Source organism: Choloepus didactylus, chromosome 9, assembly GCF_015220235.1.
Source record: "Choloepus didactylus isolate mChoDid1 chromosome 9, mChoDid1.pri, whole genome shotgun sequence".
Lineage (NCBI taxonomy): Eukaryota > Metazoa > Chordata > Mammalia > Pilosa > Megalonychidae > Choloepus > Choloepus didactylus.
This window is the reverse complement of record NC_051315.1, coordinates 40,740,421-40,756,252: the sequence shown is the minus strand read 5'-3', so window position 1 is coordinate 40,756,252 and position 15,832 is coordinate 40,740,421. Positions and strand designations below refer to the sequence as shown.

General features: G+C 36.3%; 1 protein-coding gene across 8 annotated transcripts in view; it reads right to left on the bottom strand.

Moving 5' to 3' along the window:
- FMNL2 (formin like 2) overlaps positions 1 to 15,832 on the bottom strand; it is a 337,731-nt gene that overhangs the window by 122,388 nt on the left and 199,511 nt on the right. The gene's annotated exons all lie outside the window — the stretch shown is intronic.

Here is a 15,832-nt window from a genome sequence, read left to right as displayed (position 1 = left end):
ATCTGTGTTATTTTCAACTGGTTCCTAAGGCAGGTCCTAAGTAGAAATTCCAAAACCGTTTTGAGCAATGGCACAGTCGCTGGAATAAACACATAATATACATAATGTATATCCCAAGGTGTTACATGAATGTAGGCCTGGGGTGGGGCCTGACAATTTGTGTTTCTAGCAAGTTTTATGCTGATGCCACCGACAGAGGGACCAGAAACTTACGCACATGTGTATCAGGTTTTATACACTGTAATGTCCAAAGGAGCACAACAAGCTGCACTAAGAAACTAGGTAAAAAACAAATGTCAACGAACTCGAGAAAGGATAAGTACTTCTATTATATTCATACAATAGCATACTATAGTACAGCAAAAAGGAACAAACTACAACTACACGCTCCTATGCAAATGGAAGATCTGATAAACCTGACGTTGGGCAAAAAACAAGATGTGATTTCATTTATACAGTCTTACAAAATAAGCAAAATTAAACTTTAATGTTGAAGGATACATACTTAGATGGTAAAACCATGTCTTTATATAGTTTAATATATACATATATACACACATACATATGAACATATACATACATATACATATACAGACATTTATGCATATATAGAAGTCAGGATAGTGATCTGTTTTGGGGAAGGGTGGTAACCTGGGAGAGAAACTGGCACACTCCTGAGAAGCAGGCAATGTTCTACTTCTTGACCTGAGTAGTAGTTACACAAGTACTGGCTTTATACTACTTAAGCTATACTTAGGTTTAACAACGTTTTCTGGTTATGTTATATTTCATACCCAAAAAAGTTTAAATAAATCAGATCTAAAAGGAAAAATCAGGATTCTTTATGCAATCAGGATAATTCTTAACAAGTTCTCTTCTATCTACAACCCAAAAAATGTTTTTCTAGTATTTCTTTTAAATCTGATAATTGCTTACTTAACAATGGAATTTTTTGGAATTTTACAACTACTGACAATTGGCCAGCATGTTTAAGCATTTGTTTATCCCATGTAAACCCATATTTCTCAAGTCCTGTTGACTTACAGATTTATAAATACTAAAGACCACCTTACCATCATCGAAAAGTTCATTTATTTTTTTAAATATAAATTTTATTGTTTTTAATACTCTAAAAAAGGGCAAAGTGGTTTTTACTGAGACCCATCAATATTTCCCCCCCTTTTTTTAAATGATCAGGGTGATTTTATAGTATTTGAATTACATCTCACTAAAGCTGTTACTTTAAAGTGATCAGCATATTGTTTGTAATTATTCCCCCAACTTTTCTATGCTGAGAGCAATTTCCAAATAATGAGTCATAAGAATTTAGTATATGCAATGCCATCATTGTATATAATGTTCTATTTTTTTTTATTAACATCATTTCATTAAGGGATCACACAAGATCCTACTGCTGTGGGGATTTAGTAATAGAGCAGTTGAGGGCTAAAATAATTGCATCAAGCTCTGAAAAATGGTGATGAGCTATCTATAAACCAGTCATTATTTCCAATCTTCTATGTATATGACAACAGCCGATTCCAGAGAGATACTAGGACACAAATAAAAGTTCTGCTTTTTAATACTACAATTCCAATTATCCAAATTTTAAAAAAATCTTATCACTGTATGAACAGAGACAACTCAAATGGTGCTCCCTTCTGCTATAGCAGATATCACCTACTTCTAAATATAAGGCCTCCAACTCATAAACTTAAAGGAATTATAACTATCTCTGGCTAATACAGTATTTGTTTGACAACCTAAAATTTGAACCTGTAGAACAACTAATTGAAGGACTTCTAATCTTTTGTTCTTTGGGATGATGTTTTCACAACAGAAGAACCTTATTTATTCCTTTCAAATAACAAAAACTAGTTGAGCAGTACATACAACACACTGGCCCTTACTCAATTAGTGAATCCTAAGTTTGCTAGTCAATAAATGTAGCTTTCTCCATTCTCTACTCGAGAAGGCAGTAACGCAAAGAGGCATCCTCAAATATGCACATTTACTGTTCTGCTTATTTGATTGTATTTTCTAAAGATGTGGAATTGTGCACAAGGTCTGTTCTAGTTTGCTAATGCTGCAGAATGCAAAACACCAGAAATGGATTGGCTTTTATAAAAAGGGGGTTTATTTGGCTACACAGTTACAGTCTTAAGGCCATGAAGTGTCCAAGGTAACACATCAGTAATCGGGTACCTTCACTGGAGGATGGCCAATGGTGTCCGGAAAACCTCTGTTAGCTGGGAAGGCACGTAGCTGGCGTCTGCTCCAAAGTTCTGGTTTCAAAATGGCTTTCTCCCAGGATGTTCCTCTCTAGCAAGCTTGCTCCTCTTCAAAACGTCACTCACAGCTGCACTCAGTTCCTTCTCTTCGAGTCAGCTCATTTCTATGGCTCCACTGATCAAGGCCCACCCTGAATGGGTGGGGCCACACCTCCATGGGAATATCTCATCAGAGTCATCACCCACAGCTGGGTGGGGCACAGTCGAAGCAAATCTAATCAGCACCAAAACGTCTGCCCCACAAGAGTACATCAAAGATAATGGCGTTTGGGGGACACAATACATTCAAACTGGCACAAGGTCTAAATTTAGTAAACTAAAATTTTCAAACGTGCTTAACATTTGTTGTTGTTTTAGGCGCATTTCTCAACTGTTTGAGTAACTCACTAATGTATTTCCAAGAAAGAAAAAACAAACCTAATGCTTTAAAACATAGTAGGTCCAAATTATAGCTACTTCTTGGAAAATTCACTCTGCACCCAGGGATTCAAATAAAATTGTTATGTAAGAAGACTACAAAGCCCCAGTCATTTTCCTTAGTTGTCTAATGGTCTCAGCTGAAATGGAGCTATTGTTTGATTATAAACCCAGTACCTGACCAACCAAATCCTTTCTTTCTGTGTTAAGTATGGCCATTTGGACAAGAGAAAGTTTGAGTAATACTTTGGAAAATTCCAGCACCTTGCCAAAACACATTTAATTTGAGAGGCTTTGGATAGATTATAGGTGTCATATTCATTTAAATTAACACTTTTTTTTCTCTGAACACTAGTACTTTAGATTTTGCATTGGAACCCAAAACCACCTTTGGCAAAGTGGAACCACCCTCACTTCCAAAGCTGCTTCATATCCCACATGCTGTTTTCAACAACTAGTTATCTATATGCTCGATACCATTGATATGAATAGCTCTTAATTAAATTAAGTCCTCAACTTGAGTTACACCAAATAAGGATATTATTCTCGGGGATGAAAAAATATTCTTTAATCATGTGGATTCATCACCATGAATTCATCCACCCATTTGAAAGAGCTTTTAAAATACAAATTTGCTTCAAAATGTCTAATCCTATAGCATCACCACCACTCTGACCTCCTGCCATTAATCTCTTTCTGTGATCAAACTTCCCTTATCAAGTGTTTCAGAATGGAAAGCATTAGATGCTCTGGGGATTTTAAGTATTCCCCATAAGCATTCAAAGAAAAGACCTCAAAGCCATTTCTTAACACTCAGGTAACACTAGCCTGACAAACTGCATTGGAGAGGTGTGGAAGGGAAGGTGGGGAGAATAAACCTTAGAAGCACAGAATCTTCATTAAGTTTCAGTGACATTTGCAAATGGTTTACATTAATGATTTAGGGTATGAAGAGTTCAATTTCTGTTGACTACATCTCTTTGGTGATAAGCAGAAAATTTCTTCTCATTCCTGAAAGCGACTCCATTTATACAAGCCCATGAACACAAGTACCTTTTGATGTGGGGTGGCAATTTGTTTTTAACTTAGCTTTTAATGACACTTTACCATGTTCTTTACACCTCTGAGTTCACTCAAGCCTCTCCCTATCTGGGAGGCAGGTGTTAACTCCATTTTATAGATGGGAGAACTGAGGCTCACAGGTTGAATGATTTGCCTGGAATTATATGTAATTGTATAATCAGCAGATCAAGGATTCAAACTCATGCATCCACAGAGGCTGTACCATTTTACATTCCTACCAGCAATGAATGAGTGTTCCTATTTCTCCACATTCTCTCCAACACTTGTAATTTTCTGTTTTGTTAACAGTAGCCATTCTAGTGGGTGTGAAATTGTATCCCATTGTGGTTTTGATTTGCATTTTGTGCCGGTTTGAATGTATTATGTCCCCCAGAAAAAGCCATATTCTTTGATGCAATCTTGTGGGGCAGACAGAATAGTGGGGATTAAGTTGGAACGTCTGAATTAGGTTGTTTGCATGGAGATGCGCCCCACCCAACTGTAGATGATAACTGATGGGATATTTCCATGGAGGCATGGCCCCACCCATTCGGGGTGGGCCTTGATCAATGGAACCATATAAATGAGCTGGCTCAAGGAGAGAAAACTAAGTGCAGCTGTGAGTGATGTTTTGAAGAGGAGCAAGCTTGCTAGAGAGGAACATCCTGGGAGAAAGCCATTTTGAAACCAGAACTTTGGAGCAGACGCCAGGCACATGCCTTCCCAGCTAACAGAGGTTTTCCGGACACCATTGGCCATCCTCCAGTGAAGGTACCCGATTACTGATGTGTTACCTTGGACACTTTATGGCCTTAAGACTGTAACTGTGTAGCGAAATAAACCCCCGTTTTATAAAAGCCTATCCATCTCTGGTGTTTTGCATTCCACAGCATTAGCAAACTAAAGTTTTATTCACACAACACACAATCCATCCTAACTATACAATCAATGGCTCTTGGTGTAATCACATGAATTCATCACTACAGTCAATATGAGAACATTCTCATTTCTTCTGAAGAAATAATCACAGACCTCTCATATCGCCCTATTATTGACATTTAGCTTTGGTATATTACCTTTGTCACAATTAATGAAAGAACATTACAGTATTACTATTAACTACAGACCTTAGTTTACATTAATTGCATTTTTTCCATATGCAATCCCATTTTTAACACCTTGTAATAATGACATACATTTGTTCTCATACATGTAAAAACTTTTCCTATATTTATACAATTAACCACCAACATTGCCCACTCAAGGTTTTGCTAAGTTATACAGTTCCAGTTTTTATCCTCTAGCTTTCCTTCTGGTGACATACAACTCTAGCCTTCCATTATCAACCATACTCACACTCAGATTTGTTCATTACACTTACAGTATTGTGCTACCATCACACAGTATTGTGCTATTTCCAAACTTCTACAATCCACCTGATTGAGCATTCTGTACTCCTTAAGCATTGATTACCCAATCTCTGCCCTCTTTCTACTTCCTGATAACCTATGCTCTCAACTTTAACTCTCAGAGTTTACTCATTATAGTTAGTTCATATTACTGAAACTATACAATATTTGCCCTTTTGTTTCTAGCTTATTACACTCAGCATAATGCCCTCAAGGTTCATTCACACCACCGCATGCCTCAATGACTTCATTCCTCTCTGCAGCCACACAATATTCCATCATATGTATACACCACAGTTCACCCTTCCACTCATCAGGTGATGGACCCTTGGGCAGCCTCCATCCATTGGCAATCGTGAATAATGCTGCCATAAACATCAGTGTGCAATTCATGTCCCTGCTTCCAGTTCTTCCAAGTATATACCTAGTAAAGGTATTGCCAGATCATAGGCAATTTTATACTTAGTTTCCTGAGGAACTGTCAAACTGCTCTCCGGAAGAGCTACAAATTCCACTTCCCTACCAATGGTGAGTAGATATACCTCTTTCTCCCTCCTCTTTCAACCATACTCACACTCAACTTTGTTTGTTATACCTACGATATTGTGGTACCATCACACAGTATCGGGCTACCCATTTATGAACTTTTACAATACACCCTCTTAAACATTCTGTACTCCCTAAGCATCAAATGCCTAATCTCTACTCTCCATCTCCTGATAACCTGTTTTCTCAAATTTAATTCTCAGAGTTTGCTCATTATAGTTAGTTCATATTAGTGAGACCATACAGTATCTGTCCTTTTGTTTCCGGCTTATTTCACTCAACATAATGTTTTCACTCAACATAATGTTTCATCCCTGTTGTTGATGCATCATGACTTTATTCTGTCTTAAGCTGCATAACATTCCACCACAGTTTATTTATCCACTCATCAGTTGATAGACATTTGGGCTATTTCCTCTATTAGCAATCGTGAATAATGCCACTATGAATATCACAGTGCAAATGTCTATTTGTGTCCCCGCTTTCAGTTCTTCCAAGGGTATACCTAGTAATGAGATTGCTAGATCAGGTGGCAATTCTGTACATAGCTTCCTGAGTAACTGCCAAACTGTCTTTCAGAGTGGCTCAACCATTCTACATTCCTACCAACAGTGAAAAAGTGTACCTATTTCTCCACATCTTCTCCAGCTCTTATAGTGTTCTGTTTTTTTGATACTGGCCATTCTAGTAGGTGTGAGACGGTATCTCATTGTGGTTTGTTTTGCAGTTCCCTAATAGCAAAGTTGAACATCTTTTCATATGCTTTTGAGCCATCTGTATTTCCTCTTTGGAAACATGTCTATCCATGTCTTTTGTCCATTTTTTAATTGGATTGTCTTTTTGTTAAGTTGTAGGATCTCTTTATATATTCTGGATATTAAACCCTTATCTGATATGTGGTTTCTAAATATTGTCTCCCATTGCACAGGCTGCCTTTTTACTTTCCTGACAAAAGTCCTTTGACACAAAAAGGTATTCAATTTTGAGGAGATTCCATTTATCTATTTCTTCTTTCACTGCTTGCACTTTGGGTATAGAGTCTAGAAAACCACCTCCTACCACAAGATCTTTAAGATATTTCCCTACATTTTCTTCTAAGAGTTTTATGATCTTACCGTTAATGTTTAGGACTCTGATCCATTTTGAGTTAACTTTTGTATAAAGTGTGAGATAGGGATCGTCTTTCATTCTTTTGGATGTGGATATCCAGTTCTCTAAGAACCACTTGTTAAAGAAACTATTCTGTCCCAGTTGAGTGGACTTGGCCGCCATGTCAAAAATCAATTGTGTGTAGATGAGAGGGTGTAGTTCTGAACACTCAATTCAATTCCATTGGTCAGTATATATATCTTTATGCCAGTACCATGATGTTTTGACCACTGTAGCTTTGTAATATGCTTTAAAGCCAGGTAGTCTGAGGCTTCCAACTTTACTTTTCTTTCTCAAGATGTTTTTAGCTAATCGGAGCACCCTGCCCTTCCAAATAAATCAGATTATTGTCTTCCTTCATTTCTGCAAAGTAAGTTGTTGGGATTTCAGTTGTTATTGTGTTGAATCTATAAATCATTTTGGTAGAATTGACATCTTAACTATATTTAGTCTTCCAATCCATGAACATGTTACGTTCTTCCATTTATTTAAGTCTTCTTTGAATTCTTTTAGCAAGGTTTTGCAGTTTTCTGTCTATAGGTCCTTTATGTCCTTAGCTAAATTTATTCCTAGATATTTGATCCCTTTGGTTACCACTGCAAATGGAATTTTTTTCTTGATTTCTTCTTTAGCTTGCTCATTACTAGTGTATACAAACACACTGATTTTCTGTGTTGATCTTGTATCCGCCACTTTGCTGAACTTGTTTATTAGCTCTAATAGCTTTGTTGTAGATTTTTTGGGACTTTCTACATATAGAATCATGTCATCTGCAAATTGTGACAGTTTTACTTCTTCCTTTCCAACTAGGATGCCTTTTATTTCTTTTTCTTGCCTAATTGCTCTAGCTAACTGATGTGCATTTTAAAGTTTTTAAAATTTAAAAGTGCATAAGGAGACTGTAAACACCCTATGTAAGATATATACCCAGTGGGCTGAGTGCTGCACATAAGTCAGTCAGACTTAGGGTATGCAATGTTATAACTGAAGGGCATTTACTCATAAGGCTGTGTTTGTTCCTCATGGTTCTGAAATTATTTAATGTCTTTCATAATTATGCATCCATCCACTAAGGCTTTGTGCTTCCCTCAGTACCAGGAAAGTTAGGCTACCTACACACAGGACTGCCCTGCAGATAAGACACAACACAGCTTAGACCCCCCTTAATAACCAAGGTTCAAGTCTACTGCAACCCAGGTTTGAAAACCAGGCCCTTCTTAAAAGGAACAAAATGAAGAGCTATAATAGGGGTATATTGAGGTAATTAGCTAAGTCCCAGTAAACAGAACTTGTTGGCTGTACTACAACATGGTCTTTTCTCTCAGACAAACTTTAGCTTCTATCAGCTGAACTGTTTCTCCAACTCCCCACCCCTCCACTTAAATCTAATAAAGTTTGTCACTGAAAACCTTTATGCATAAAGGTTTGGAAATGGACACTCATATATCAAAAAAAAAAGATTTATTTTCTGGACCTTTGCATTCTCTCTCTCCATGTACATAATTATAAGAGCAAATATTCAATTGAGGTTAATTTGGTGTTAACGGCACTTACAACAAACATGTTGTAAGTATTTCCACTTCAGAAATCATATTTGGATAAGTAGCTCCAAAATCAAACAGAACTCCATTCAAGTTTATCATAATATGTTAATATTTTGAAGTTTACAGAAGGAAATTTGGGCAAAACATCTGAAAAATAAAGGAAGTCTCTGGGAAATAAATGGCTCTCAGGGCACATACTCAGCTTAGTTTCTCTCCCTGTTTGGAATGGCCACTGAGTCACTGGCTCTATTTCAGACTTGTATTAGTGAGCTACATAAGCTGCTTACAAATCTTTAGAGAAGAACTAGATGTCACCATCATTATGCCATTATTAATGTTTATTACCCTGATCCTGTAATATTCACTTTAGGTCATGAAAATTAAAAGACTTTTGCTTCTGTACACATAAGCTCACTACAGTTGAATGTTTTTCTTCTTAGAAAGTAGAAGTAGCTGGGCTTCCTTTCCAAAGGCTGAATAAGCAAACTGAAGTCTCTAAATGAACCATAATTACAACCAGCATCATTGCCATTAGTAAGCACTAATTTGCAGGGATTAGCATGGTGCTAAGGTTTCTTCAGAGTTATGCTGACAAGAAAAATCCATGTCTTCAGGGGTTTACCTTCTAAAATGGGTAAGAGCTGACAGGAGTAGACAGAGACAAGAAAAGATGAGAAAAAAATATTGTATTAATATTGTATATCTACAGAAACGGTTTACACAGTATAAAGAGAGATGAAGAATGATATACATGGAGGTGGAAGGAGGGCAAGACCAGAATCAGGGTTCCTAAACAGAAGGGACTGAAGTAGGCCATAACATCTCACTCAGCTAACTATTTATACAAATAAAAAACAATTTACACAAATAGAACGAGATTTACCCAAGGAACTGAATACTAATATCCCCCAAGGAAAAGCATATTCCTTGTTCCATAAAAAAGATAAAAAGTTCCAAAGACCCTCATATCTATAGTCAATTGGTTTTTGACAAGGTAGCCAAATCCACTCAACTTGAACAGAACACTCTCCAACAAATGTTGCTGGAAGAACTGGATATCCATATGTAAAAGAAAGAGGAACCTAACTCTTACCTTACACAAAACTTAACTCAAAATGGATCAAAGACTTGAATATAAGAGCCAGAACCATATGTAGAGAAGTGCCTTCAAGATCTTGTGGCAGGAAATGGTTTCTTAGACTTTATACCCAAAGCATGAGCAACAAAGGAAAAAAATATGGAAGTGGGACTGCCTCAAAATTGAACACTTTTGTGCTTCATAGGACTTTGTCAGGAAAATGAAAAGACAGCCTACCCAATGGGAGAAAACATTTGGAAACTGCATATCCAATAAGGGTTTAATATCCAGAACATATAAAGAAATTCTACAACTCAACAACAAAAAGACAAACCCAAAAAATGGGCAAAAGGATTGAATGCACACTTCCCCAAAAAGGAAATACAAATGGCTAAAAAGACATTAAAAAAAAATTTGCTCAACATCAACAGCTATTAGGAAAATGCAAATCAAAAGCAGAGTGAGGTATCATTTTGCACCTACTAGAATGGCCACTATTAAAAAAAAAAAAAAAACAGAAAACTGCAAGTGTTGGAGAGGATGTGGAGAAACAGGAACACTTATTCACTGCTGATGGGAATGTAAATGGGAGCAGCAGCCTCTGTGGAAGACAGTCTGGCAGTTCCTCAGGAAGCTAAGTGTGGAACTACCGTATAATCCAGCAATTCCACTACTAGGTATATATACTCAGAGGAACTGAAAGTGGGGACACAAACACATATTTACACACCGATGTTCACAGAGGTATTATTCACAATTGCCAAAGAAAGAAACAATCTAAGTGTCCATCAATCGATGAACAGATAAACAAAATGTGGGATACACATACCATGGAATATTTTTCAGCTGTATGAAGGAATGAAGTCCTGATGCATGCAACAACATATATGAATCTTGAGGACATTATGTTGGGTGAAATAAGCCAGACACAAAAGGACAAACAGTATATGGTTTCGCTAATATGAATTAATTATAACGCACAACCTCATGGAGTTAAAATGTAGTGTATAGGTTACCAGGAGATAGAATGAGGGTAGAGAATGGGCAGATGATCGTTAATTTGTGCAGAATTTTTAATAAGGTTGATTTTAAGTGTTCGGAGATGGAGAGAGGTGTCAATAGCATGTTATTGTGCATGTAATTAACAGTGCCAAATTATGGGTGTGATTGTGGTTGAAAGGGAAGTTTAGGGTGTGTACGTGACTAAAGGAAAGCCAGAGGATAAAACATGGGACTGTTTAACATGGGAACCCTGTTGTGGATGATGACTGTAGTGAATAGTACAAATATAAGAACATTCTTCCGTGAACTAGAGCAAACATATATCACTATTACACGGTGTTAACAATAGGGTAGCATTTGGGAAAAAATACACCTAATGCAAACTACGGACTAGAGTTAACAGTAGTATTGTAATATTCTTTCATCAACTGTAACAAAAGTACCACACCAATGACATTTTCTTTTTGGAGCACTGAAAATGTTCTCAAATTGATTGTGGTGATGAATGCATAACTCTGTGATTATACTGAGAGCCAATGATTCTACAATTTGGCAATTCTACGGCAAGTGAATAAAACTGTTTCTAAACAAAAAATTCCAAAATTTCAGAGAGTCTGTCAGACTTTCTCATCTACAGAAAATATGTGTATGAGTGTGCTGGGAATGGTGAGAAAGTAGAAGACAATTTAGAGAAAATGAGGAAAAAGTATTAAGACTATTTACTCTAATGGATGGCCAAGAAGGCAAGTTCAGGCGGGATTCTAATGTTGTATAATAACTACTGGAAAAAATTAGTGCCAGTGGTGCTACTATTTAGAAAGCTCCCTATGGTCATTATTAGTTGAAAACATTTTACTAAACAAGTCCCTGCCTTGGAACATCTTAAATCTTGTTATACTTAGTTTCCCTTAGCTCCAGGCACTAACAGGAAAATTTTGTTAGTGTTGTTGGTCATTTTACTCTTTCACTCATCCAGAACACATTAGGCAAGATATTGTGTAGAAAGCACAAAAAGAAACAAATTCAATTCCAAGACAGTAAGTCTCACCTATGAGACAAGACAGGCACAGCTGTAACACAAAGTAGAACATGGTAACAGCCATATTCGATGCTCTGGAAGTTCAAAGAAAGGTGAGAGTCTTTCCTGCTGAGATGATCAAAGGAACCTTGCTGGAGAAAATGGTTTTGAATTGAATTTTGAGGGACATGCAACATTTAGACATTGTAAGGTGATGTGAGAAAGGCAGAAGACAGAAGAGATTTCCAGATGGGGAAATAAGGCAACAAAGTCAAAGAAGCATGGGGCATTTGCTAGCAACTTCAAGGGGTTTAGCTGGATTCCAATAATACAGTTTATGAAAGGTTACAGCAGATAAGATCTCCACAGCAAGTTGAAACAGGCAATGGCAGATTTCAAATGAGCTAATGGGTAGGGCACAGACAACAGAGTCTATAAGGGATTTTTAATTGTGGAAGAACAAAAGTTTAACAATCCATAACTTTCCTTCCACCATTTCAAACTTTAAAAGTTGGTCATTTCTGTCTTAGACTAGACTTGAAATAAGAATGTCAAAATCATTCCACAGGCATAGTTTTTTGGAGAGCCTTGGAGCATTCCTCGGCTCTGAATGTGAAATCATTTTCCTAGTCAAAGAGAAGAAGACAACTTTCCAAGTGTTCCATTACAACTCTCAGACTGAAAATAACTTTTTATGTGACTTTTCCAAATGACTTCCATTATTTAGACTAGCAAGAGTTTCTTCTAGCTCAGCAGGTCTTTCCTGATCCAAACATCCTATAACTCATTTTCTAATAGGTAATATGAAATGGGCTTCTTAAAGCCTACTCATAGCTTTGTCATTTTCCCCAATCTAAACAGTATTTTAGTAGAAATTTTGTTTTGCTATCCCATGTTCTCCTAAGCAAAGACTGGACCACCAAAGTGCTTGGCACATACAGTGTTCAATAGTAATTATTGTTGTTATTGTTATCGAGGATCTAAGGACTAGACTGTGGGATGAAGGATTGTATTTATACTGGAAAACTTTTAAGATTCTTCAAACCCATTCCTCTCTCTCCTTCAGAGCTAAAGCTTTCCTTTCTTTTGGATTAGTGCTTCTTAAAAGAAAAAAAAAAAAAGTGTGACCACCAAGGACCTGCATCTAAATCAATTGAGGATGCTGTTGAACTGCAAATTGCCCTGGTCTCACCCCCAATCCACCAAGTACCAGGAATCTGCATTTTCTTAAACTCCCCAAGTGTATCTTCTGCTCACTAAAGCTTTTTAATTATTGCATTAGGCTATATTTTCTATTTTGGTAACTGAATTTCTTTCTTTATTCAGTCTGCAAAGAGAACTGCATATCTTTGGTAAGCAAAATACAGGAATATTTTTACTTATGTTACATTATAAAACTTACATGGGATTGTTTGCCAAAGCCCTAAAGAGTACCTTTCCTATAAAAATATGAGGGGAATAAACACACCTTCTTATTTATACATCTGAAAATGAAGATGGGAAACTTCTTTCCCCTCCCTCTCCATGCACTACATATTCCAAAACCTTCCTTAGACATGCCCTCCAAACAAGAATAATATCCTGAATATTTTTAGAGTCCCAGAAATAACCATATATCATACAAATAAAATATCGGGAAAAATAGAAACAACAGCATTTTGATCCTGATCAGAAACACGGAAAGAAAAAAAAATAAGACAGAATGAGCCTTAGATTACCAGAAACCATTAGGTATTTCAAGATTTAGAAAAGAGCATTAATATTTTTCAGTCAGTCACTCAAGGATCAAAAAGAGTAATGAACTCCTATTTTAAAGATTGCTTTCCTGGCTACAGTTAAACTAACTGGTTTCTCTGAAACTTCATGTATTTCAGTTCAAATAATATGCAAATACATGGGTACAATTCTCAGAATTTCCATTGGTGCTGGCTGAATTAAACTGAACTGAAATATTTACTAAGGGCATAATTTTGTCAGTGAGATTTCAAAGCAATTAGGATGGGAGGATGTACAGAAGGAAGCTTCCTTCCACTAAAATCAATAAGGGTCTGACATATGCAAAGACTACCTTTTTATGAACAGAACAACTGAAAATGGAAGGGGGGGGCAGCAGAGAGTTAACAGATTTTAGTCATGCCCTCACCATTGCTTTCATTTAGACATAAGCTCAGAATACTAAACTTCAGCATTTATGTATGGCTGTCATTTACTGTACAGAAGCCATAAAATAGCATTCAATGTAGATCCAGGTTTTGATAAATGCAATGATGTAACATAAACCTTCTCTCTCCATAAGAGAATCAATGAAGCGGTAAGAGGCTATTCATAATAGTATTACTATAGGAATAAACAATTGAAAATTGATAATTCAAAAATTTATTAAGAACCAGAATGATAAAATTTCTAGAATAAGACAAAGGAGACTATCTTTTGATCTGAGGGAAAGATTTCTTAGGATACAAAATGCACGAACCACTTTTTTTTTTCTAAAAAGGATAAATTCGACTTCATAATTGAAAACTTTTGTTCTTTTAAAGACACTTATGAAAATGAATAAACAAGATACAAGCTAGGAGAAAATATTTGCAAAACATATGTCTGATAAAGAATTGTATCAAAAATACATTTTTTTAAAACAACTACAACTCATTGATAAGACAAATAACCCAATTTTTAAAATAGGCAAAAAGATGTCAACAAAGAAGTTACACAAAGGACAAACAAGTGCATGAAAACATATTTAACATCATCAGCATTAGGAGAATGTAAATAAAAGCACAATGAGATACCACTACATACCTCAAAAAAAAAAAAAAAAAAAGACTGTCAATACCAGGGTTGGCGAGGATATGGAGCAACTAGAACTCTCTTACATTGCTGGTGGGTAAGCAAAATAGTCCTGCCACTTTGGGAAGCATGTACTACTGGTGACTTTTATCGTAGTAAGCCACATAACAATAAACAAGATTTTAAAAACCAGTATCTCAATATAATTTCTTTGGATACATTTCATTTAACTGTCTTGTTACTAACCACAGCTCTCTTTTTAAAAAGTTTACCTTGATATTTTAATGGTTTCACTTGCCATAATTAAAAAGAAAGCCTCAGAGATGAGCCAAATAGTCTACCTGATCTGTTAACACTTCTGCAAGAAATACAGCATTCTAAAGGGTCCTATAAATGCTTTAATTTTACAATTTCCAAAACATTTGTTACATTATTTTTAGCTCTATTACAGAATTTAAAACTATGGAAATGGTGTTACAGCTCTCCATCAGTTTCCCAATGTACCTACAATCCCCAAATTATTTTTATATCTTCACTGTCATTTCATGGATAAATCTAGCATCTTGATCCAACCCACCTCAAACCCCACCTCCCAGCACACAAATCCCAGTCTCCTAGATATATCAACATTCACATCACAACATAAAACTGAAGCAACAGGTGTTGATGATCAAAAAACCTAAAACCTAAATCCAGGCTCCAGTTGGGTATTTTATGCTTTCTCCTTAGATCTTCCATCATAATTTCAAATTTAACATAATAAATAAAAACATTTTATAATCAGTCTCGTATATTTCCGTTAATAATGTTCACATCACAAGATTAAGCAAGCAATTGTTCTGACCTGCGGTCTACATGGCCAAAACCGTAATTAAATCAAGCTCTGAGGAAACACCTGACAAGAATGGGCTGCAAAGGGAGGCAGGAAATAGGGCCTTCTAAATTGGTCATTGCTGAGGACATGTTAGCTGTGACAGAGATAGACAAGCACAACATCCAACCTATAAGGAGTATCTATTTTTTAGGGTTTTAGATGAACTTTGGATGTTATATCATAACTGAAATATATGAGTTTTTACATCAACAGTCCTGTAGTTGTGTTAAAGTGATTGTGAGCAGAACTAGCAGTGGTTTTAAGGATAACAAACATCTGCACAATGATGGTATTTCTAGCACCTGAAGATGCTGCGTCAAGGCTTGGTCTTGTCCACAGCTAGTACCCACCACGTTGATGCTGAATATCTACAGTCTCTGCCCCTACATATACTCAGCTGCCCATTCCTTACACAAACCTGCAAAACTATGCCGAAGTCATTTCCCTCCTGTCTTCCTGCATACCTTCCCCAACCCCTGCTCACATCTATAGAAGAACCTGTTGATATGTTTCTGCTACATAATATCAAAACCCATTGATATTGTTTCTGCTACTTAACTAAAAGCACCAAAATGTTTTACTAAAACACCAAAGATAAAGAGTTCAATTTCCTCAATGACTTCAGAAAATAACTTCTTTTAAAATACTTTCTCTC